The following is a 24,937-nucleotide window of genomic DNA, read 5'->3' as shown; positions in this document are numbered from 1 at the left end:
CAAGCAAGGATGCACAGCACAAAGTTTGCCAAAGACATTTAGGACAAGGACCTAAATCTTCCCTTCAAGGGAAAAAATCTTTTTCATACTTCAACTGATGATGAACTCACAATAAGAAAGACCAGTACTCTGACTGCTAAATCTGTGTATGTCCTCACTAAACCAACAACCCATAAGCCAACCTTCCCACAGAGGTCTGACTTTCATTCTAGATTTGATTTGATTTTGAATTTGATTATTTAGAACGCGCTCATGACGGACTCAACTGTATAGCGACGCAGTTGATTTTAAAACAGTAATAGACTAAGCAGGATAGTACACAAATCAAAGCAATTTTCATAACCACAGGGTCTCCTTAAAGCCTCCCCACAACGTATTAAGTGGTCTGCGAAACTGATTGAGCGTGTTGAGGACACTAATCTCCCTAGGGATCCCATTCCACAGCTTTGGCCCAAAAACTGCAAATCCTCTGCCTCCCCTTGACACACATGCTGATGGGAGAAAAACCAGAAGCAGGCGGTCCTTTTACCTTAGACACCTCGACGGTTGATAGCAAACGATCTTATCTTGTAAACCTTTAAAAATAAGGCATGCAGTCTTAAGCTTGATGCAGTCTTCAACTGCCAAACAGCGCAATGCTCTCCGAGAAGGGGATACATGGGCTGACTTTCCCAGACGGCAGACCAATCTAACGGCTGCATTCTCAGCTTTTTGGAGCCTGTATAGTTGATTGGCCGGAATGCCCCTCAACAGACAATTACAGTAATCCAGATGGGCATTTGTTAAAGCTCCCACCACTGTTATATGATCTTCCTCTGGTGTAAACGCCAGAACCTGTAACAGTCACAATGAGTAGAAGACTGTCTGAACCTTAGCTCCAACCTAGAACAGGAAGAGGATCCAAAGGTAGAATCCTCCTGTCCACTGCACACTATAGTTTACCGTCAAAGACAGTTAAGGATTCAATTCAGAATTTCTATATAATACACATTTCAATCAGCAGGTCCTACAAAGTGCATTCAGACAAGTAAAAATGAGCAATTTAATAATGACTTTTTTTTTTGCAAAGCTCTGTTCGTCCAGTATCAAAGGCTGACGTGTTTCGAGGATGAATCGTCTTCATCAGCCTAATTCGACTGCAGAGAAACATCACATAAAATATACTATACGTATATTACAAGTGTTGTCAATCCATGAATACATTAAGTTCAAATGCAGAGACTCAGAATTATATGGTTACAGGTAAGTATGGTTCACATCACTGTAGTACAGCACATGTATCAAGTCATAAAGCCCAATTTCATAGATCCAGAGCTAATTTGATGTATTGTAAACCATTATGAACTCTGGTCACTCAAGGATATGAAACTTGAAATTAAATCCTTTCCTCTAGATAATGCATAGAGGGGAAACTATACAGTGACTACAACATTTTAATCAATATGTATCAACTAAGATATGTTGAAGAAGATACCTCCCATACGACTTACCTGTAACCATATAATCATGAGTCTGCAATTGAATTTAATGTATTAATTGATTGACAACACTTGTAATATACTTATAGTAACCTTTATGTGATATTTCTCCACAGTCCAATTAGGCTCATGAAGAAGAGGATTCATCCTCGAAGCGCGTCAGCCTTTGATAATGGACGAACGGAGAGCTTTGCTTTGGAAAAAACAAATGTTCATTATTAAATTGCTATTTTTTCCATTACTTGTCTGAATGCACTTTGTTGGACCTGCTGATTGAAATGTGTATTATATAGAAATTCTGAATTGAATCCTTAACTGTCTTTGACAGTAATATATAGCGCACAGGGGACGGGAGGATTCTACCTTTGGATCCTCTTCCTGTTCTTGTTTATAGTTTTGGTTCTGTGCCAGAACCTCAGTTCCTCCCCTACACCTTGAATCTCCTAAGGTTGAATTACTTGATTGTGATTGTGTATTGTGTAAAAGGCTATAATCTGAAAACTGGTGTGCACCAACAACCCTCGTTCCTACCGTTAGCTCCAACCTGACCCTCACTGCTAAGATTATCCTGTCAAATGCAGCCTACATTTTCTATCTTGGAGGCAACCCACAGCTTCGTAGCTAGGAGCGTAAGAGTTAACGATTCTTTAGCAGTGATAAGTAGGGTCCAAACGGTAGGCGCTCCTTTTTAGACGTATTCAGCTGAAGCTGATTCTTATGCATCCACTCAATTACTACTTCCAGACAACATTTTTAACCCTAGCAACAGCTTCCTCTAAATTTCATTTTTTGATGAAAATGTGGGTGTCATCGGAATAAGAGTGATACTTCATTCCATGACACCTCAGAATATCCTTCAATGATCTTATATGCAAATTTAAGAGCAGAGAGTGACAGGGAAGAAAGACCCTTACGGAACTCCACACCCCATCATGATAGGGTCTGAGTTAAAACTTCCCAGTTTAACCTGCTGCTGTCTGTTGGCCAAGGATGATTCGCACCACTTGATGCCATGCTCAGATACTTTGTCTACCACTCTTAGTCGAACAAGTAGAATATGGTGGTTGACCGTGTCAAAGGCTGCGGACAGGTTGAACTTGACCAAGAAGGATAGCTAGCCGTGGTCCGCGACTTCGAAAAGATCGTCCTGTACTGCCAACAATGCTGTCTCTGGTTGGATCTTAGGTCAGAAGCCTGATTGAAAGGTGTCCAACAGCAACTCATTTTCCACATTATCCTCCAGCTGGCAGGTAACCAGCTTTTCCAAGATTTTCCCAGGCCATGAGAGTCCTGCAATTGGTCAGTAGTTTTGGAGAGTGGTGGAGTCTAGGTTAGTTTTTTTTTTTAACAGCGTGGTCAAAGTAGAGTTTTTTTAAAGCCTGTGGCACTTTGCCCTGGTGCAGGGATTTATCATTGAAATCTGTCTCAAGGTTGTGATCTCTTGAGCCATTCGTGGCTTTCAGCACTGCAAATCCAGACTGTTGTTTTTGCTGCTGAACACTTGGGGGCCAGTCTGACAAAGAACTGCAGGTAGAGGTCTTTTCTCCCATCCCTCCTTCTTAGCAGGTGCACCCTCTACCTCCACTGATAGAACAGCAAAGTGATGGTCAGTAGGGGACACATTTTAACCACCTGAATTCATGGAGGACGATCACCTTAGATGCATGGCTACTTTAGTTGTTTTCAGAGGCTTCTGTCATATCCTTCCTACTGGGATTCATTTCTGTCCGTCTCTCATGTGAAGAGCCAGGAATGAGACACAGAGAACTTTTTGGTTATAAACTGTTATTGAACAAAAAGGGTATGACAAATGCCTTGCTATCCCCAATCTAGGAGGTTTTACGTACCTCGACCAAAAACTAAGGGGGTCCGTCCTTTGTCAAGATGTCCTAGCAAAAATATGTTCTGTGTCCAAAATCTTATTCTGGCCCTCACACTCTAAAACTAACTCTTAAGGTGAAAAGGGTACTGTCTCTGGTTCTCAAAAGTGCACAAATGTTTAAATCCAACACAAAGGTATGAATCCAACGAAAAGGTTCCAGATGGCTCCTTTCCCCAAGACTCCTTTTACTAATATGAAAACTTTAAATAAAGAATATTCACGTTCGTTTGAACCTTAGAGGATCACTCCCTCCTCTTGGTTTGTTCCCAGTTCTCAGGGAAATAGTTCCCTTCCCCAGTTTCTCTGTGGCTTCAATATAATGCAAAAACCTAAGGCCATATATCTTCCTAGAGATTCTCCTTTCACTGTATTGCAGCTTGGACGCAGGTGCCTGACTTGCAGGTCACCTGATCTATTCCCCTATCAGACTACTCTTGTATATTTACAATATTTCACAATCTCAAGTACATAGATTTTCCTTGCGATTCTCCTTTCTTCATTTATAACAGTTCACACTCTCAAGGGCATGGGCCTCCTTGAGATTCTCCTTCTACTGTTACTTGTACACACACTTCAGTTTGCCTGGTGTACTCTCCTGCCAGGACTTTACTTTACAAACATTCAGTTTCACCTGGTATAGTCTCCTGGCAGGACTTCACTTTGCAAAGATTCAGCTTCACCTGGTATAGCCTCCTGCCAGAACCTTATACTATTACTTTTCCTTTTATCCATGAAATGAGATTAGCCCATCGCTGGCCTTGTTTCATAGAGTTTCTTTAAATATCTGCTTCTTTTTTCATCAAAGGGTTCTTGGCCACTTTCCCAAGAGCCTTCACCTTTACTTTTGCTTCTCCCCTGAGAAATGGGTTCAACAAGCTCTTTGTGGTATGCTCCACAAAGACTTTTTCTTGTCTATTGGCCTCTCTTTTTGTTCTTTTATAGAGCTGCACACACTTTCAAGCAACCCGGTAACCCATCTGTCTTCCCTAGGCTTACCAGTTGCCACTTGTGTTCCTTTGCTTTGGTTCCCTTCAAATTGCTGGTTCGGCATGCATCCCGGTAGCTGCTGCGTCTTCGTTGTGTCCTTTTTGACAGTGCGCGGTTCCTGCTGCCTTGTGTTCTCGGGCGGCAAAACCTCTACACTCTGCGTTCTGTCTCCGCTGTTCAGACTCGTCTCCACAGCATTTCCCACGGCATGCTTTCCCTCAGTGTGGTGCTCTGCATCAGCACAGGTCGTGGTGCAGACAAGCATCTGCTGATCTCTCTTCTGCCTGTCAGCTGTAGTGGATTTAAACTTCCCGGCATGATTACATAGTTTCCAAAGAGTAGACCGCTGAGTTGGTTTACCAGTCTTAGTCATCTTTACTGCTCCATTGCTCTTTCTCATCTCAGTCCTTACTAGGCTGTTCCTGGTATGACATTGAGGAAGTTGATATTAGATCTTATTTGGAGTGGTCATTACTGCTCCTTGCCTCTCCCTCATCACAGTTGTTAATATACTATTCTTTGTGGGGTGTTGGGGAATACTTAAAAGTAAATCTAGTAAGAGGTTGATGGAGAGTGTTACAATATTCCATCAAGGCATTAGGAATGAAGGAAACATCCCTAAAGAGGAAGGGGGTATGGGACTTCCTCCAATGATGTCATCCTTCTGAGTGTTGCCTACCCCCAGGTGGTCCTCTCTCATAGTGCTGCCCCCAGTGTCAGGATCAGGTAGCGGTTGCCGTACCCTGGCCATATAGGGAGTGGCTACCTCAGGGATAGGAGTAATGACATCATCAGATTCATGACAGTCCCCAGCTTTAATAAAGGAAGTAGAGCAATTTCTCCCTATGAAGGTAATAGAGGGAGTCCCAACGACAGAGCCAACTAATGGATTTTATGTTCGTCCATTTACATTGCCCAAACCCGACAAGGCTGGCCCATGCACAATATTAGACCTGTCAGATGGCAACCTTCTCCTTCCCTAAGAGAAATTTAAGATGATCACCCCCGGGCAGACCTGATCTACTCTCTAACAGGGAGATTGGCTCTGTGCAGTGAATCTAAAAGATGGGCATTTCCACATCCCAATTTGGCCCCAACATTGGAAATTCCTACTTTTTCAATCCCAAGTTCTCCCTTTTGGGTTGAGTTTGGGTCCAAGATTTTTTTTTTATCAAGATGACGTTGGCGGTGGCAGCCTATCTCAGCCTACAGGCAGTCCATGTATATCCATATTTGGGCGATTGGCTTCTTTGGTTTACATTGTTCGCGTCTAATTGGTATCCTCCTCGAAATCTTGCTTTGCCTATGCCTTTCTGAGAACTGGTCGAAATCCTCCATGATGGTCTCCCTGCACCTGAATTTTGCAGGATTCTGTTGGAATACAACGATGGCCACTGTGTTTGTTATGATGGACAGAATAGCAGACCTGCATCATACTTGCTCCATTTTCCTACAATCTACTTACTTGATCTCAGTACATATTTTGAAGTTAATGGCAATTTACGTGGCTCTCAATCCCTTCCAGTGGAACATTATTAGCAAAACAGTTCGAATCTGGACTGAAAATGTAGTATTAATGTTTGTGATCAAATAAGAAGGAACCAAGTTTTAGCCCCTACTATTGTTGGTATTACAGATTTGGGCGTGGGTTCCACAGAGAGGAATATGGCTGCAGGCAGTTCAGATTCTGAGATTGGAGACTTTGATATGCAGACTTATTCAGTGTGTATGTGACGGCGACCACAAGTGGGAACTTAACATAGATATTCTAAATCAGATTTCAGGGATTCCCAGCTCGACTATTTTCAAAGAACGACAACAAAAAACAACCAATCTATGCCACAAAAGATGGTCTAGGCCCAAATTTGGTGTTGCTTTGGAGATCTCTTAGAAGAACATGTCTGCATTGGTGTTCACCTGTCCCCCCCTCTATACGAGCTATATACAAAAGCAAATGGCTTTGTTTTTGCCACTGGAGCTTAGAAAAGGGGATACATTATTTGTCAGCATCATTAGATCAGGTTCCTTCCTTTGTATCAGAACCTTCGGCTACAGCAATTCAGATAGATTCCTCCTAAATTCAAAATCTCTTTTCTATGCAAATCCAGTAGTGAAGCACCATTATGATAGCATGACGAGATTTGTCTGGAGGATAAAGGTGACAAATGCCTGGTTGGATTTTAATGTGGTTCTTCTTGCAATATGTAACAAACCTTTGAAACCATGGCTACTACCAATATTAAGTTCCTCAAAAACCTTGTCTTGGAAGGTTAGGTCTAACGTGGCGACATCTTGTAGTAGTGAACAAAGAAAGTAGTTGGTACAATCAATACATTAAGTCCATGGAGTCGCGTCTCACCAGGTTTGGGGTTTAGCCAAGTACAAGACCCCTTGCAAAATAGTGTAAGGTATAAGTAACCTGGAAAGAGACTGCGCCTATTTTTTGCAAATTGGTTTTATTTCTCAGAAAATTGCCCTTGTAGTTGATGACACGTGTTTCGGTCCTCCAAGGACCTTTTTCAAATCAGGGATATTGATTAGTCATAACATTATATAGTCTTAAAAAAGACAAAAAATGAAAACATAAGCAAATAGTCACATTGGTAGACATGTGTATATATCCAAAAAATAAAGTCATGATATAAATAATAAAATTGAGTATGCATCGAAAGAAAAAATACATAAACACAAAAGTGCATGGATGTTAAAAATAAAAAGCCAGACAATAATTGGATGGGGAATAGGGGTTGGAGAAAGCAGGGGTGAGATTCGGAGAAAAATAGATACAAAATCTTTGTTAGTTATGTTACATGATGCATTTACAATAAAAACATTGTTATGGTCATTCATATTATTTCATGTCACAGAATATATGGAGAAGCGTATTACCTTGTAGTCATGTAAGATGCCCCTGTCACATAATGTGAAAAATGAGCTTCCATATGTCAAAGGGGTAAATCCCTGTAAGTAAAAAATATCATAAATAAACTCTTATCTTACCCTAATATGAAAACTAAATAGTGAAAAGTGCACTTAATATTCGGTTTCCAACTGCAAAATAAACGTAACCTACATATGAAGTGTGCCAAAGTTGCACGTATTCTTAAAACTACACGTAAAAGATAGTTCGCACTCCTAATAACTCAAGGTGCACTTTCGCGTATGAGATTACACGTGGAAAAGCGTTTATACGTATGAAGACTCGCAGTGCACTATCGCGTGAAAAAAGACACGCATACATGGAGTTGCTCGTCTGATCCGTAAAAGACACGCACATACGCATGCGAAAAATATGTAATCATTAAAATAACGGGATCCTGATACGTTAAAGCAACCGGTAAGTAATAAGCGCACGTACGCGTGCACAAACTAGTGGGTGACAACATATAGTCGCATCTTAGCTAAACGCGTGAATGCTTAAACGCGTGAAATCGTAGTAGTGGGTTGACACGTATTCTATACTGGAGGCGCACAATCGCGTGCGCGATATTACATGTTAAAGCGTTTAAGTGAGTCTATGCAAGTAACAAACGTACATTCGCATGTGCGAAAATCGCATGAATCTTCGGATACGTGAAAAGTCAGACGCTCTCTTACCTGCTGTTCAGAATAAGCGCGTACGATCGCAAAGTTGCTACAAGTCTCGAGGGGGCGCCATTATGCATCCTCTCTGTCATTATATCTGTTGCTAAGGTAGCAGATACCATAGTCTGTCCTTTCTCCATGTTTAGTCGCGTGTTCACTGGCGGCCATATTGTAATAGAGTGAACATACCATAAAGATATATGATGAGTCACATAAAGTAAAGTAGTAAGTTTGAAAAAAGGTCTGCACATCAAGGACTTTTAATGTTAATGTATAAGAAATGTCAGCAAAGCGGAATTGAAAAGAAATGCTTCTGTGTTAACATATCAAATAATGTCATAGTCGGAAAAGGCCTTAGTGTATGATAGTGTGAATGAGATGGTAAACATGTTTCTAAACACTATAGTTACAAATTAATTATTTTTATAAAAAGGACACCATTTCATTACCAGTGTTAAGTCAAAGTACTCTGGAGTTGAGTTTGCAAATTATTTTCACCTCAGTTTGTCTGAGTCTCTTTTCTCTGTCACCTCCACGTCTTCCGAGGGTTACTTTTTGAAGGCCAATGAACTTAATATCAGCTTTATTATCCAATTGATGTTTCTCTTGCCAATGACAAGCAAGAGGAAGTCTAGGGTCCTGGCTTCCAATTTTAGCAAGATGTTCACGTACCCTATTCTTGAGTTCCCTGATGGTGCTCCCAATGTAGACTAATTTGCATACACATATAATCGCGTAAACCACATATTTCGTCCTACAATTTATGGGTTGCTCGATTTTTATAGTCTTATTGTTGCTGCTCTTGAAACAATCAATTTTTTCATGTGCGTGTTTGCAAATGGTGCATGTTCCACATTTCCTGAAGCCATTAGTGGGTTGTAATCAATTGGATGTTCCCTCTGTTAGGTCTGGTAAGTCTGAGGGACTTAGTTTGTTTTTTAGTGTCTGTGCTCTCTTAAAGATGATTCTTGGTTTGTCGTCAATAAACTTGGAAATGTGGTCGTCCATTTCACTTAAACGAATACGTGCCAACCGACTACGATTTCACGAGTTTAAGCATTCATGCGTTTAGCTAAAATGCGACTATATGTTGTCACCCACTAGTTTGTGCACGCGTACGTGCGCTTATTACTTACTGGTTGCTTTAACGTATCAGGATCCCGTTATTTTAATGATTACATATTTTTCGCACGCGTATGAGCGTGTCTTTCACAGATCAGACGAGCAACTCCATGTATGCATGTCTTTTTTCACGCGATAGTGCATTGCGAGTCTTCGTACGTATAAACGCTTTTCCACGTGTAATCTCATACGCGAAAGTGCACCTTGAGTTATCAGGAGTGCAAACACTTTTTTACGTGTAGTTTTAAGAATACGTGCAACTTTGGCACACTTCATATGTAGGTTACGTTTATTTTGCAGTTGGAAACCGAATATTAAGTGCACTTTTCACTATTTAGTTTTCATATTAGGGTAAGATAAGAGTTTGTTTATGATATTATTTTTTACTTACAGGGATTTACCCCTTTGACATATGGAAGCTCATTTTTCACATTATGTGACAGGGGCATCTTACATGACTACAATGTAATACGCTTCTCCATATATTCTGTGACATGAAATAATATGAATGACCATAACAATGTTTTTATTGTAAATGCATCATGTAACATAACTAACAAAGATTTTGTATCTATTTTTCTCCGAATCTCACCCCTGCTTTCTCCAACCCCTACTCCCCATCCAATTATTATCTGGCTTTTTATTTTTAACATTCATGCACTTTTGTGTTTATGTATTTTTTCTTTCAATGCATACTCAATTTTATTATTTATATCATCACTTTATTTTTTGGATATATACACATGTCTACCAATGTGACTATTTGCTTATGTTTTCATTTTTTTGTCTTTTTTATGACTATATAATGTTAAGACTAATCAATAGCCCTGATTTGAAAAAGGTCCTTGGAGGACCGAAACACGTGTCATCAACTACAAGGGCAATTTTCTGAGAAATAAAACCAATTTGCAAAAATTAGGCACAGTCTCTTTCCAGGTTACTTATACCTTACACTACTACCAATATTAAATTGGTGTCTTAGAAGGTTGCATTTCGAGGGGATTGGGTCCTCCGACGTATTCCATATCTATGACATATAATCACCACAGCTGTGCTGCTTCGGAAAATCTTCGGCTCCTGCGTCGATGATGTCGATACGCCGCCCTCGAGGACCTCCTCCGACGGCCAACATCACTGGATGTTATAACTAGGACGCACGACGCCCGTAGCGTCAGTTCTGTTTTTTACGCGAACGTGTTCGCTTCGGAGATCTCGGCGTGCCTCGACTCTTTGGAGTTTCTGTTCTTTCTCGGTTCTTCGAACCTGTTTGTATTGTGAAGTATATTCTTTGTGAAGATGTCTACCTCGTCTTCCACCCCGCGTCCGGGCTTTAAGAAGTGCGGGGACTGTGGGTCCAAGATGTCGGTGACGGACTCGCAAGAAGAAGTTGTCTGTAGGTAAGGTGTCCAAGCCACGGAAGTCGAGGTCTGCGGGGCTTTCGACGGACGATTCGAGGGGCGACTCTCCGCATCCTCGTCGGAAGTCCAGTGGGTCTCGGTCCCGGAGTCGGTCCGCCACTCCTCTGCCTCTTCGAGGCACTCCCGGAAGCGCCGTCATCGGTCGCCTTCCCCGTCCTCATCCGAGGACTCCGCCTGTCGGCGGGTCGCTTATCCCACCAAGCATGTGACGCCAGAGGAATGGGCTTCCTTCGGGAAGAAAATGTTAGTGATTCTCGAATCGCAGGGCACTGGTCCGTCAGTTCCTCCGAGTGGGGTCGGTCGTGATTCGGGCTAGGGTGGTCGGCACGATGCGCGGGAGAGGTCCGGCTCGGACAAGGGGAATCGTTCTCATCATGCCCGGTCCAGGTCCCAGTCCTCGACGCGCTCGAGACCGTGTGCACCTGTGGTGTCTTCGAGGAATACGTCGATGCCGGTGGCGCCAAGGTCGTTAACGGACTCTTTCGAGGCCCCGCCTCCAAAGAAGTCGTTGACGCCATCGGCGCCCAGGCTGTCGAGGGACACGCTCGGGGCTCCGGCCTCGAGGCCTGTGTCGATGCCATTGATGCTGTCGGCGCCATATTCGGCGTCGATGCCGATTCACTGGATGCCCTCAATGCCTTTCGATACTGTTTCGACGGGGGTACCCCGGGGCTTGGTGGAACCCCCTAGAAAGGCTCTGGCCAAGGTCATGCATGGCTTTGTTCCACATTCTGTACCTCCTTACCACCATCTTGAGTTTATTTCAGAGGTGGACGAAGGCTCAGATGATGGTATGATTCCTGATACGGGGCCCGACGAGATTCCCTCGGGCCATAGCCAAATGGAGGACCTGCGGCAGTCCCTGCATGATGCCAGTGGGCTGGACACCTCTCCGGAGGTGGAGTTTTGTAGGCCTGAGCCTGGCACTCATGCCGACTCCTCGTACTGGCATCTTATGTCTAGGGTCACCGAGTACTTGGGATGATCTGCTCCCCCAGGGGATTTTCTTCAGATGACCTTACAGATATCCTCGACCAAGGTCCACCAACTGACCCGGTACTGCCGTTCCATATGGCTCTACAGAGGAGGGTGGCGGCAGCTTGGACAGCTCCGGAGAGTCTCCCGGCAGTGGGCAAGTCTTTGGCATGAAAATACTGCCCAGCCAGTAGCGACCCCTGCTACTTGACCAAGCACCCCACCCCGGAGAGTTTGGTGGTGCAGGCGGCTACGGCCCCGGCAAAGCAGGCGTTGTATCCTACCATCCCTCCTGATAGGGACGACAAGCGTTTTGACGGCTGGGCGAAGAAAGTGTTTTCTTCAGGTGGTGTGGCACTCCAGGCGGCCAACTCCATATGTGCCTTGTCACATTTCACGCACACTCTGTGGAACTGTGTTTCCTTAGCGGCTGAACATATTCCCGAAGGGGACGAATGGGATGGTTTCCTTGCCATGGTTCAGGATGGCAAGGATGCCATGTGTGAGGCCGTTCAGTCGGGTTTGGACATGGCAGATTGCGTTAGCCGGTCCATGGCGGCGAGCACCTTGATACGCAGGTTTGCGTGGTTGCGGAAGTCGGGGTTTGCTCCTGATGTGCAGGCCCGACTCCTCAACATGCCCTTTGACGGGGAACATCTTTTTGGCAGCAAGGCTGACGAGAGCCTTGAGAGGTTGCAGACCTCCAAAGCTGCAGCGAAGTCGTTGGGCGCTGCAGTTCGCCAACCTCCGCCTTTTCGTCCTAGGGGACAGCAATGGAGGGGAGGTTCCCTTTGTTATTACTCATCCTTTGGTAAAGCGAGAGGAGCTGCCAGTCAAAGGGGCCACCGTAGGAGTGCCAGAGGTGGAAAACAAGGTACTCGAGGTGCCAAAGCCGCTCGGGCTGTTGCCTCTTTGCCCTCAGGCAACGCCGCTTCAGCTCATTCATAAAGCCATGTCCCATGGTTCGCCGGCTGGGGGAAGGCTGGCGCAGCATCTTGCAGAGTGGTGCGCTATTACTTCAGATGTGTGGGTTCTGGAGATCATAACCCACGGCTACTGTCTTCCTTTCCGGCAGAGGCCTCAAGACAATCCACCGGGGAATCTCTCTTTGAAGAGTCCGGATCCGCTCCTTGCACAGGAAATTCAATCCCTGCTGGAGAAAAGCGCCATAGAACTGGTGCCTGTAGCGGAGAGCAACACAGGATGGTATTCCCCTTATTTTTTGATTTCCAAGAAAGACGGGGGATTGAGACCCATCATGGACTTGCGCGGTGTGAACAAACTCCTCAGGAAGGACAAGTTCAAGATGGTTACTCTCTCTCAAGTCCTCCAGGCCCTTAAACTTCAAGACTGGTTGGTGTCTCTCGACCTCAAGGATGCTTATTTGCATGTGCTGATACATCCAAAGCACAAGAAGTACCTGAGGTTTGCGCTAGGCGACTCGCACTTTTAGTTTTGGGTCCTGCCGTTCGGATTGACCTTCACCCCGAGGGTCTTCACCAAGCTCATGGTAGTGGTGGCAGCGCACCTCAGGAAAGGGGGGATTCACGTCTACCCCTACCTGGACGATTGGTTGATCAGGGCGCGCTCTCCCGAGCAAGTCCTGGATCATCTGTCTGTCACCTGCCACTCCCTCCACAAGCTGGGCTTCTCCCTCAACTTAAAGAAGTCCCATTTGACACCAACTCAGAGGCTCCAGTACATCGGAGTTGTGCTCGACACGTCCCTGGGGCAGTGTTTTCCTCTCCAGGTGAGGGCCCATCACATTCAGCAGATGGTGCACAAGTTTCAGCTTGCCCAAAGTCTCCCGGCGTTCGAGTTTTTGAGATTGCTCGGCCTCATGGCATCCTGCATTCTTCTGGTGCCAGAGGCCAGGTTACGGATGAGATCTTTGCAATGGGCACTCAAGCTCCAGTGGTCTGTCCTCTGGCAGGTTGTCGGACCCTGTTCAGGTGCTGTCCTCGGTTGCCCAGGACCTTCTGTGGTGGGCCGTCAAAGACAATCTGATGAAGGGGGCTCCATTTTGGCTACCCTGCCCGGAGGTGACGATCTTGATGGACGCATCCCTCATGGGATGCGGAGCTCATGCCAACGAGTTGACAGTCAGCAGTCGTTGGTCTCTGTCAGAGTCCAGACTCCATATCAATCTGTTGGAGCTGAGGGCCCTAAGGCTAGCCCTGAAGGCTTTTCTGCCGACTATGCGAGGGAAGAATGTCCTGATCCTGACGGACAACACGGTGGCCATGCACTACCTCAACAAAAAGGGGGGGCAGGGTCACTTCCTCTGTGCAGGGAGTCGATGCAGCTCTGGTTCTGGGCAATCCAGCTGGAAGTTTCGATCTCGGCAGTTCATCTGGCCGGAGACGAAAACGAGACGGAGGACGCTCTGAGCAGGCAGAGCACGATCTCTCACGAGTGGGAGTTGGCTTGGGAGATTCTCCTGGAGAGCTTTGCCCTTTGGGGGACCCCTGAAGTGGATCTCTTTGCCTCCAGTGTCAACCGGAAGTGCGAGAGGTTCTGCTCGCGGGAATTTCTTCCAAAAGGAGCCTTAGGAGACGCGTTCGTGGTGGAGTGGTCATTCCCACTGCTGTACGCGTTTCCTCCAGTCCCCGTCATCCCGCAAGTACTGCGGAGGTTACGGAGGTTCGGGTCCCGGATGATCCTCATTGCTCCGGCGTGGGCCCGGAGGACGTGGTACCCGGACCTTCTCGACTTGTCCATCTGACCTCCACGTCGTCTTCCCTACTGAGACGATCTGCTCTCACGGGAGGGGGGTCAGGTTCTCCATCCAGAGGCCAGATCCCTCAACCTTCACGCTTGGTTTCTGAAAGGTTGAGGTATAAGGATTGGGACCTCCCTGAAGACGTGATTGAGGTGTTGCTCTCGGCCAGACGGCCAGCAACAAAGTCCCTGTACCGTTGCCGTTGGCGTAAGTTCTGCGACTGTGGCAGGGTTAAGAATGTGGATCCTTTTGCATGTGACATTCCCAGGGTTCTGTCTTTTTTGCTTTCTTTGGCCCACAGGGGCTTTCAAGTGGGTACCGTTAAAGGTTACCTGGCGGCGCTGTCCATATTTAAGCGCTCGTCTGAAGAGTGTTCCTATTTTAAAATTCCTTTTAATTTCTCAGTTCTGATAGGGCTCACTAATGTGTTACCTCCGTCACCTTTCCAGGTGTCCGGTTGGGATTTGAATCTTGTTCTCAAGTTTCTGATGGGTGCTCCGTTTGAGCCTTTGCATTCATGCCTTTTGAGACTGTTAACTCTTAAAACTGTATTTTTGGTTGCGGTCACTTCCGCTCACAGCAGAGTGAGTGAGTTACAGGCACTTTCAGGTAAGCCACCCTTCACTGTGTTTCATAAGGACAGGGTTGTCCTTAGAGTTCGTCCTTCCTTTCTTCCAAAGGCGGTGTCAGAATTTCATTTAGGCCAAAAGGTTGTTCTTCCGGCGTTTTATCCTCCTCCACATCCTGGTAAGGAAGAGCATAGACTCCATAGGCTTGATCCTAGGAGAGGGTTAAGCTTTTATATTTCACGCATGTCTCGGGTCAGAGTGGACGATCAACTCTTCATTAGTTACGCTGGAAAGCGTTTGGGACAAGCTGTGACTAAGCAGACTTTGTCTCGCTGTATTATTCTGGCTATTTCTGAGTGTTACCGCTTGGCGGGTAGGGACCAACTGGTCGGCTTGTGGGGGCTGCCTCTACTGCCCTGCAGAGGGGTATTCCTATTCATAACATCTGTGATGCAGCCACCTGGGCTTCGGTACATACTTTTGTATGTCACTACTCCCTCGATTCTATCCGTGGGCAGGATCTGGCCTTTGGCAAGGCGGTTCTTTACTCTGCAATTTGATTGGGCATTCTAAATTTCTGTTTTCTAAATTCTTTTCCCACCTCCTTGCATTGGTATTGCTTTGGGAGTCTGTCATAGATATGGAATACGTCAGAGGGCCCAATCCCCTCGAAGAACAAGTTACTCTTTTACCTGGTAACGTTCTTTCGATGGGATGGTCCGACGACGTATTCCATATCGCTCCCTTCCTGCCTTCCCCGCTACAGAATTTCTTATGCAGTTGCAGCTTACGTTTCCGCAAGGCTTTGTGTGTCAGACTGGCAGAAGACTGGTGCCACACGTTCTTGGAAAAAACTACAACTGAGGCTGCGGCCGTCGTGCGTCCTACTTATAACATCCAGCGACGTCGGCCGTCGGAGGAGGTCCTCGAGGGCGGCGTATCGACCTCATCGGCGCAGGACGCAGACACCGAAGATTTTCCGAAGCAGCACAGCTGTGGTGATTATATGTCATAGAGATGGAATACGTTGTCGGACCATCCCATCGAAAGAACATTACCAGGTAAGAGAGTAACTTGTTCTTCTTGTTGCTATATCATTTGCACAGTGAGTTAGTGAGTTACAGGCTATTTGCTTTTATCAACTTTTCACAATCTTCAAGGTTGTCCTTCAAACTCATCTCTCCTTTTTACTGAAGGTTGTAATGGAATTTCATATCAACCAAGAAATGTCCTTACTGCTATTCTTTCTGGAACCATCTTCTGACAGAGAGAATACTCCATAACTTGGAATTTATGAAAGCGCTTAAATTCTATCTTGACAGAACAAAGGACTTCTGGGCATCATCACATCGTTTTCTGTTATACTTGCCAATTCTAAAAAAGCTGCACAGGTCTAAAACCACCAAAATGTCTACATGCACACCTAGTGAGAGCTAACGTGGCCTCAGTTCCATTCCAGAAATGTGTCCCCTGTGAATCCATCTCAAAAAGGCAGCCACTTGGGTTAACGCCGTCGGCCTTCTCTAAACACTACTGCCTTGACTGGCATTCCAAAGCTGACCCTCAATTTGGGTGGGCTGTTCTCAAAAACCTCTTTGTCATATAGAATGAGGACCATCCACCCCATTAATCCTGTTCCAGTGCTTGCAAATCTACCATGAGTATGGAGGTAAGGGGACGGGACGTAGGGTTTGGGTTGGCAAAGTTACTCACCATAGTGACTAAAATACTCCTAGTCTAGAGTCTCCTTTCCTCCATACACCCACCCACATTCCCCTCTTAAAATATCCTTAACTGATGAGAGATGACTGACCTTGGTGATCAGAAAAGCGCAGGAGTGTGAGACTTAACAGTGGGTCAGGAAGGCAGGGCTAAATCCGCACATGCACCGACCTTCATGTAAAAATAAACAAATGTTTCCAACTTGTTTTGGTGCTACAAAAAGTGCTCTGGTGCCGTTGTGAAGGACAGAATGTCACATAAATATGCAGGAAAGGGAACTCTGGAATGGGAGTACGTTGGTCACTACGGTGAGTAACCTTTTTCTTTTCATAGCACGTAAGTCTAATTCCCATTCCCAAGTGGTACCATTTTCTGTCTAGTACACATTATAACTCTAATACAGATAGAAAAAGATATTTCCTACTTCTTGGCACTTAGTATTTCAAGAAAATGTAAACATGCATTTTACCTTAAATTTCCTTTTCAGAACAAGGAGTAGTACTGGAGCTCCTTCCTGTGACACTGCTCTACTTATACAAACACATCCGTGGAACTGAGTGAGCAACATCTGTTGGATAGTGACTATGCGTCACTTGTTTCCTAGTTTCTATTTGGAGTAATGTTCTCCCTATTTATTTTGGTGGGAGTATTTGACTGTTTTTAGGGGGTAAAAATGGCCAGTATGCAGCTGATCTGCAGGGCTCAGTACAACCAGCCACAAAGCCCACACATCTCTTTGGAATCTGCCTATAGGGTCTTGCAAGGGTTATAGATTTGGTCAATATTTATTGGTTTGTTCATTACTCATCTCATTGAATCATTTGGCTGTCACTTGTATATGTGTTAGATGATTTGCTGTTCCTATTCATTCTGTAGGGGGACCTGGATATTGCCTGTTCAGTACATTTCAAGAAAACCGCCTGGCCCACAATAAAGGAACTGAGACATAATGAAGCATACCGCTGGCCCTGCTTCCATGTTATAATTTTCTTTACCAACTTTTTCTGGCCCAGGGACATGCTCGAGAGGCAGAGGAGCTGGTGAGATTGGCATCTGGGCTGCACTAGAGGAGGAGCAACGATGCAGCACTACACCTCTGTGCATAGGCACTGTACGTGAGTAAAAAGATCTTATTTAATTTATCAAGCCATTTCCATAACTTACCAGGCGGTCCGTAACGCTTAATCTTGTTTCTAGTGCGCTTTGTCTGTTTGGACTTTGGACTTCAAGTCCCAATGTGCACCCTGTCTTGTGGATGTTCACTTACTCGGTGTCTCTCCGATCCAGACATAGAAGTAATGATTTGCTTAACAAAAACAGAACACTCATCACGTCCCTTTGTAGGGCTCCAAACTAACATTTTGAAAAGGGACTAGTGACTCCTTGGGCAAACAATTTTGTATTCTCCAGCATGGGGTCTGGCATGGGTTCACATGCTCATGAATATTCCCTGTCGTCAGGCTGGGAATCCTCGGTAAAGAAAAAATCAATTTGGTTTCTGAACTGTCTTTCTACTAACAACCAATCACTGGTCTCTGGGTCATACTGCTCCCAGCCAATGACTGCCCTCTACCTAAGCCCCTCCTCTGGCAGCCATCTTCAGATTTTTACCGCACTTTCAAGTGTTGGGAGTCCTCGTGCTATAGCTCTCGAGCTTTTACTGCGTTTTGTCTTTTTCCTGAGAGTTTTCTCTTATTTTTCAGTCAATTTGAGCCTCAAGCTCCATCAATTCTTCTTCCGATCAACGGGGACGAGTTTCGGAATTTTTCTACGCCCCTCAAGGGCAAACTTTCGTTGAGTTTCTCTTCTTAGAGGATTCCGGAAGATCTTTGAGGCCTACTGTGCGTGGACATGGCCCAGGACAAAGGAGACACAACGCCTACTGGATCCAAGCTGTTTAGAAACTGCCCTGGATGTGGATTACAGAATGTCTTTAAGGAGGATGAGCACTCCCGGTGCCTCTACTGCCTTCATGACAACAAGTCCCATGTGGAGGAGGACTGCGCATTCTGTAAGAACATGTCCGCCCGGACTTTGAAGGACCGTCAGACTCGACTCACTCACTGGCTGGAAGGAAAGAGCCCAGCAGCAGGTGAGAAGAAGAAGTACGAGCGGTCTTCTAAGACCTTTCAGGGCACTCGTGCGATGGGGGCCCAACACAAGGCAAAGCACTGCGAGTCCGCGGGCACCAGGAGCGCCGTTGTTTGAGGCTCCTCGGCTGCCAGGCAGGGCGTGATGACCCTGACACCATCAACCGCGCCCCAACGCTCTTGCTCGGGGAAACAGAAGTCAGAGAACCCGGGTAAGCTTCGGGAGAAGCCCCAGTCAATCCCGATGGAGAAAGCCAAGGGGGGGTGAGGCGGTGACCCTCCCCCTAAGGTGAAGGCCCCAGACGGGGCCAGGGTCGTGAAGGCCCTGATTCACCCGGTGAAGCCCTGGATTGAAGGAGTCGTGGTGCCCTGGCAAAGCCTGTGGAGGCTACCCCAGTGTAATCGACTTTCCCTGCTACCCCGAAGGGAATCATCTTTTCAACCTATCGAGAAGACCCCCGTGAAACCCCGGGACGAGAAAGGGGGCGCACGGTAGCCATAACGGACACAGATACCACCTCCGAAGATGAGCTGTCTGGCGTCAAGAAGATCCTGGACAAGAGGTTTGAGGAAGTCCGGTCCCACGGGAGGGACACTGACGAGGCTGACGGAGAGAGCGACGGTGGAGCCGACGAGGATATGGAAGATCCCACGCTCCAGCCATCGCTCCCGTCGCAACCGATGCCTGTGCCACAGGACAACTCAGGGGTGATCTTGATGGCTATCCAGACCCTTTGTACAGAGATAAGGATGAGGTTGCCCTTACCACCAGCGGACAATCCAGCGGTGCCTGGACCGTTGGGGAGCCCACCGAACAAATCCATCCCCCCTGCCTTTCCAGCCTCCCCCCTTCCCCTCCTCCGAGGGATGAGACAGGAACAGAGACGGCGACAACGGGGACAGAAGACGATGGTGGTGACGACGGGACGGATCTCCCATCACCCCCTGCCCGGGCCTCCCCTCCCGACGAAATTGGCTCCTTTCACGCCATGATCGCCAGGGCATCAGAGCTTTTCCAGCTTTGTCCCGAAGAGCAGAAGAAGGAAGGTTTCCTCTACCAACGACGGGAGGCCAAGAGGAAGACAGTCCTCTCAGTCCCGTTACGGGATGACATCTGGGATAAAGGACTATCGCTGCTCAAGAACCCATCCACGGCTCCTGCTAAGAGGGACCGGTATGAGAAGAAGTACCCCAATGTGCCTCAGCTGTCCCCGGATTCAGTGGTCTCTGCAGCGGCCAAGAAGAAGTCGGCAGGGGCGACAACATCAACTTCCACTTCCCCACCGGACAGCGAGGGGAAGAAGATGGATGCCATGGGACGACGAGTCATCTCGTCGGCGTCGACGACCATCAAAGCGGCCAACGCCCTCGCGATCTTGGCACGCTACGACAGGGAGCTGTGGTTCAAGATCGCTCCCCTCCTGGATTTCCTGCCAGACGACAAGAGGGCGGAGGCCCTTGAAATCCTATAGGAAGACGAGGTGGTGTCAGACCACGCCTTCACGGTGGCCACGGACATCGCTGACACCGGTTTTTGCCAGATGGGCAACAGCGTTTGCCTTCGCCGGCACGGTTGGCTCAAGGCCACCGACTTCCGTCAAGACGTCCAGACCAGGGTACCGGACATGCCCTACGCCCGGAACAACCTGTTCGGCAAGGCAGTGGACGAGTTACTGCAGGCCATCAAGGCGGAAACCGAGACGGCCCGGGCATTGGGTTCTCTCCATCAACGGCGGCCGTCCTTTAGGACCCCTGGAGCCAAGTCTCAAGGTGCCTCCAAAGGATTTGGTGGCGGTTCCGCGTCGTACCGCCAAGCGGCCCACTCATCGTTGCAGGAGGCCTATAGAGGCCGCAGCAAGGCCGGAGGACATTGGCGTCGTCGCCAAGGAGGTCAAGGCGGCAAGGCCGCGGCGAAGCAAGATTGAACCGGCCGTGACGTCGGGCCCCCACCTGAGCACCCCAGTGGGAGGCCGGCTGGCGAAATTCGTCAGCGTGTGGGAGTCCATCTCCACTGACCGTTGGGTGCTAGATGCTCTGGCCCACGGGCACACTCTGGAATTCCAAAGAAAGTGTCCCCATCTACCACCTGTGGCCAGGAAGGAAAACCACGTGCCACAGCTACTTCTAGAGGTCCGAGTAATGCTAAAAAAGGGTGCGATAGAACTCGTCCCGAAGAGGCTCTGGGGCTCCGGACTATACTCGCGGTACTTCCTCGTCCGAAAGAAGACCGGCGGTTGGCGACCCATCCTGGACCTTCACCGCCTCAACAAATACATCAAGTCCCAGAAGTTCCGGATGGTCACCCTTCAGCACATGCTGGGACAGTTGGAGGAGGGCGACTTCCTATCGTCGCTGGACTTGGAGGATGCCTACTTCCACATCCCAATACACAAGGGACATCGAAAGTTCCTGCGTTTCGTAGTCAAAGGGCGACACTACCAGTTCAAGGCCCTACCCTTCGGTTTGAAGTCGGCGCTGAAGGTCTTCACCAAGTGCCTCGCACCGTTGGTGGCGCAGCTGCGCCTGCAGGGGATCCAAGTGTACCCTACCTGGACGATTGGCTCATCCGAGCAAAGTCAAGAGAACTCACCGTCAATCACACGGCGAAGACCGTCCGACTGCTCACGGATGTGGGTTTCTCGATCAACTTCGCGAAGTACCACTTGGTACCGTCGCAAGACGCCCTGTTCCTGGGAGCCAGACTCGACACAGTGGCACGATTGGCTACATCGTCGGAGGAAAGGACGAAGGACATCCTGGGCAAGGTACAACGGTTGTTGACATGGACATGGCCAGGGTGAGGTCCATCAAGTCCCTACTCGGCATGATGTCGTCGTGCATCTATCTCGTGCGCCTATGCAGGTTAAGGATGCGACCACTGCAGGAGTTCCTCGACGCCCGTTGGATGTAAGTAAGGGGCTATTTCGAAGACAAGATCTCCCTCAACGAGACGTTCCGCCAAGCGATCCGATGGTGGGCAACCGCGCGCATCTACCGGCGGGTATGGACTTCCAGACCCCGACAAATCAGGAAACGGTGACGATGGACGCCTCCCTGGAAGGATGGGGAGCACACACCGGAAATCTCGACGCAAGAGGCCTTTGGCTCCCGGAGGAGAGGTCACTACACATCAACGTTCCTGGAGCTCTGAGCTGTGTTCTGGGCCCTCAAGTCGTTCCTCCCGTCCCTCAAGGGCAAGGTGGTGAGGGTCTTCACCGATAACACCACCATGATGTTCTACATCCGGAAGCAAGGGGTCACCAGATCCCCAGCCCTATCCAAGGAAGCGCAGGATCTGTGGCACTGGGCTGTTGCCCACGTGATGTTCCTGGTACCCTTCCACCTGGCAGGAGTAAAGAACACCGTCGCTGACTCACTCAGCAGGGAGCTGCGCTCTTGCCACGAGTGGGATCTCTGGCAGGACCAGGTTGATCTGCTATTCCGACGATGGGGCAATCCCCAGATAGATCTCTTCGCGACGGTGACAAACACCAAGTGCCAGAGGTTCGCCAGCAGGTTTCCCCAGCCGGGGGGCATGAGTGATGCATTCTACTTCCCCTGGGACGGCCTGTTCCTGTATGCGTTTCCGCTGTTGCTTCTGCGACTCATCAGTCAACTCAGACGGTCCCGGTGGCGGATAATCCTCGTTGCACTGGTGTGGCCAAGGCAGATCTGGTTCCCGGACCTTCTGGACTTGTCAGCCTCCCCCCCCCAGTCAAACTGCCAACAGACGTGGACCTTCTCGCCAGGGAAGGAGGCGCCATCCTACATCACGACCCAGGATCGCTGAACCTGCAGGCCTGGCTCCTGCAGCGCTCGAGTTCGGTGGCTACGATATCCCGGCAGACTGTAAGGAGGTCCTTGCAAAGGCCAGGGTGTCCTCGACTCTTAAGTGCTATGGGCATAAATGGAAAAGGTTCTCTGTCTGGTGCCGTGCACAGAAGATCAACCCTCTGCTGATTACAGCCCCCCAAGTGCTGCCGTACTTGCTATCGCTAACCAAGGCGGGGCCCGCCATTCGAGCTGCTGCATTCGGCACCGTTGAAGTTCCTGTCGTGGAAGACAGCGTTTCTTGTGGCCATCATCTCCGTACGACGAGTGGGAGAGATCCAGGCCCACTCCTGTAAACTTCCATACCTGACATTCCACGAGATGAGGGTAGTGCTGAGGACGCACCCCTTCTTTATGCCCAAGGTGCCGTCAGACTTCCATCTCAGCGAGCCCTTGGTGTTACCTATTCTTCCCGTCGCCTTTGTCGCCGGCTGAGAGGACTTTGCACTCGCTGGATGTGGCTAGAGCGCTGAAGTTCTACGTGGACCGCACAAAGAGTTTTCGGAAGACGTCACAACTGTTTGTGAACTTTGGACCCGTGAACCAGGGGAAGGCCCTCTCGAAGGTTTCCATTTCCAGATGGCTCTCTGGCTGCATCATGCACTGTCACCGGTTGGCAAACCGACCGTTGCCCGGCCGTCCGAGAGCGATTGCTGCTACTACAGCGATCCTGTCTGGTGTGCCTCTGCTGGACATCTGCAGGGCTGCTACGTGGAGGTCGACACACACCTTCACGTGATTCTACTGCGTCGACCGGGATTCCAGGGAGGATTCCAGAGTCGGCCAGGCAGTGCTGCGCAACCAGTTCGCTTGAAGGTGAGCCTGGTGAGGAGGTAAGAGATGCTTAATTTTGAGTTGTTGAAATGCTTAATATTGAGCCTTGCCACCTCCCGTGATTGTGCATGTATGTACTACTATGTATTCTTGTATTCATGAGCATGTGAATCCATGCCAGACCTCATGCTGGAGAAGGAACAAGTTACTTACCTGTAACTGTTGTTCTCCAGCATGGGTGTGGCATGGATTCACATGCAAACCCTCCCTCCAACCCCTCTGCGGCTCTTCTCTTGGTCCTACTGCCACTTTACGTGCTACCAAATCTGAAGATGGCTGCCAGAGGAGGGGCTTAGGTAAAGGGCAGTCATTGGCTGGGGGCAGTATGACCCAGAGACCAGTGATTGGTTAATAGTAGAAAGACGGTACAGAAACAAAACTGAAACTGATTTTTTCTTTACCAAGGATTCCCAGCCTGATGACGGGGAATATTCATGAGCATGGGAATCCATGCCAGACCCATGCTGGAGAACAACAGTTACAGGTAAGTAACTTGTTCCTTATTTCCACACTCTTGTAGTCCAGTTACAATTCATGTTAAAAAGTCTCCTAATACTACATAGATCATTGACCAACCTGCCAAACAAAACGAGCAATGTTCACTGTTATTGCCTCAGTGACCAGCTGTTTAATAGCAAAATACTATTCTTCCAATACAAAGGAAAAAGGCTTTTCTGAGAAAGCTATCATGTACATTTTTTAGTAGTGACCTCTAAATTGTGTGCAGGACTACTTTAGATTGGGGCATGTGCAACCAGGAGACCTTGGTTCTAGTATCAGCTTCCCTGCATGAGAAAAATGTGTACTTCTTAGAAAGTCATTCATCTTCCCATGCATCCGTTCCTTGTACGTGAAGATGTTGGGCATTTGGAAACGGGCTGAACATTAACCAGTATTGAACACTATATATATAAAAAAAGTTTTGTGCTGGTGATCTGTTTACTGACCCTTAGTTATGTTTTATGGGATGATAGAAATGTAAGATTCAAAAGTGCACACAAAGAGGATTCCGCACCTAAAGGATACATCGTGGATTGAGTGATTGGAATGTGGTGGTGACATGCAGTTCACACTACAAGTTTGAATCCCGGTGGGGCTGACAAGGTTGTTGAAATGCATGCCAATGAGTGTGTTAACAACCTCCTTTTAAGCAGCTTGAGACAATTCAATTCAGATTTTGATGTGATTTATGTAAATAGGTAACATAAGTACGAACACTGGTGGCAGAATTCTAAATCGGAGATCTCCTGGAAATTGGTGATTGGTAATTTTAAGCACAAGTGATGGATGATTTTCTAAACAGCTCACGACAATGAGCTGCAAACAATGGCACAAGTGCTAATGAATGTTCTTCCAAATTGGCCCCGGGACTTCCAAGAAATAAACAATTTATTATAGGCAACCGATCCCTAGACCCACAGCCAACTGGAATACCATCCTGGTCGCAATCAGGATTTCTCCACCACACCTACAGTTCAGGAAGGAGCACAAGAAAGTCCCTGCTCTTCAGGGAATATCTAGGGATCACTTAGGGACTGCTACTCCTATGTAATAGCATTATAGGATATCCAAAGTACTATATATAACATGAAACCTCCTCTTCCACCGACCTAATCACTCCAAATCATGTGTGCAGTGCTACATTTCTGCCTCTCTAGGTTTGTGCTAAATAAATATAAATAGAAAAAATACCAATACGAGAAGTTTAATGCTTCACAGGGC

General features: G+C 47.5%; 1 protein-coding gene across 11 annotated transcripts in view; it reads left to right on the top strand.

Moving 5' to 3' along the window:
- Window positions 1-24,937, top strand: part of MARCHF2 (membrane associated ring-CH-type finger 2) — a 1,824,254-nt gene that overhangs the window by 488,846 nt on the left and 1,310,471 nt on the right. For 9 of the 11 annotated variants that reach the window (XM_069649684.1, XM_069649689.1, XM_069649693.1 and 6 more), the window contains one exon: window positions 17,474-17,571. The gene's annotated coding sequence lies outside the window, so the exon portion shown is untranslated. Of the gene's footprint in view, window positions 1-17,473; window positions 17,576-24,937 lie in introns of all 11 variants that reach the window. The other 2 variants (XM_069649686.1, XM_069649687.1) reach the window with 1 other exon arrangement.

This window comes from Ambystoma mexicanum, chromosome 1p (genome assembly GCF_040938575.1).
Source record: "Ambystoma mexicanum isolate Mex_15411 chromosome 1p, UKY_AmexF1_1, whole genome shotgun sequence".
NCBI lineage: Eukaryota > Metazoa > Chordata > Amphibia > Caudata > Ambystomatidae > Ambystoma > Ambystoma mexicanum.
The sequence above is the reverse complement of the archived record's forward strand: the minus strand, read 5'-3'. Positions and strand labels throughout refer to the sequence as shown.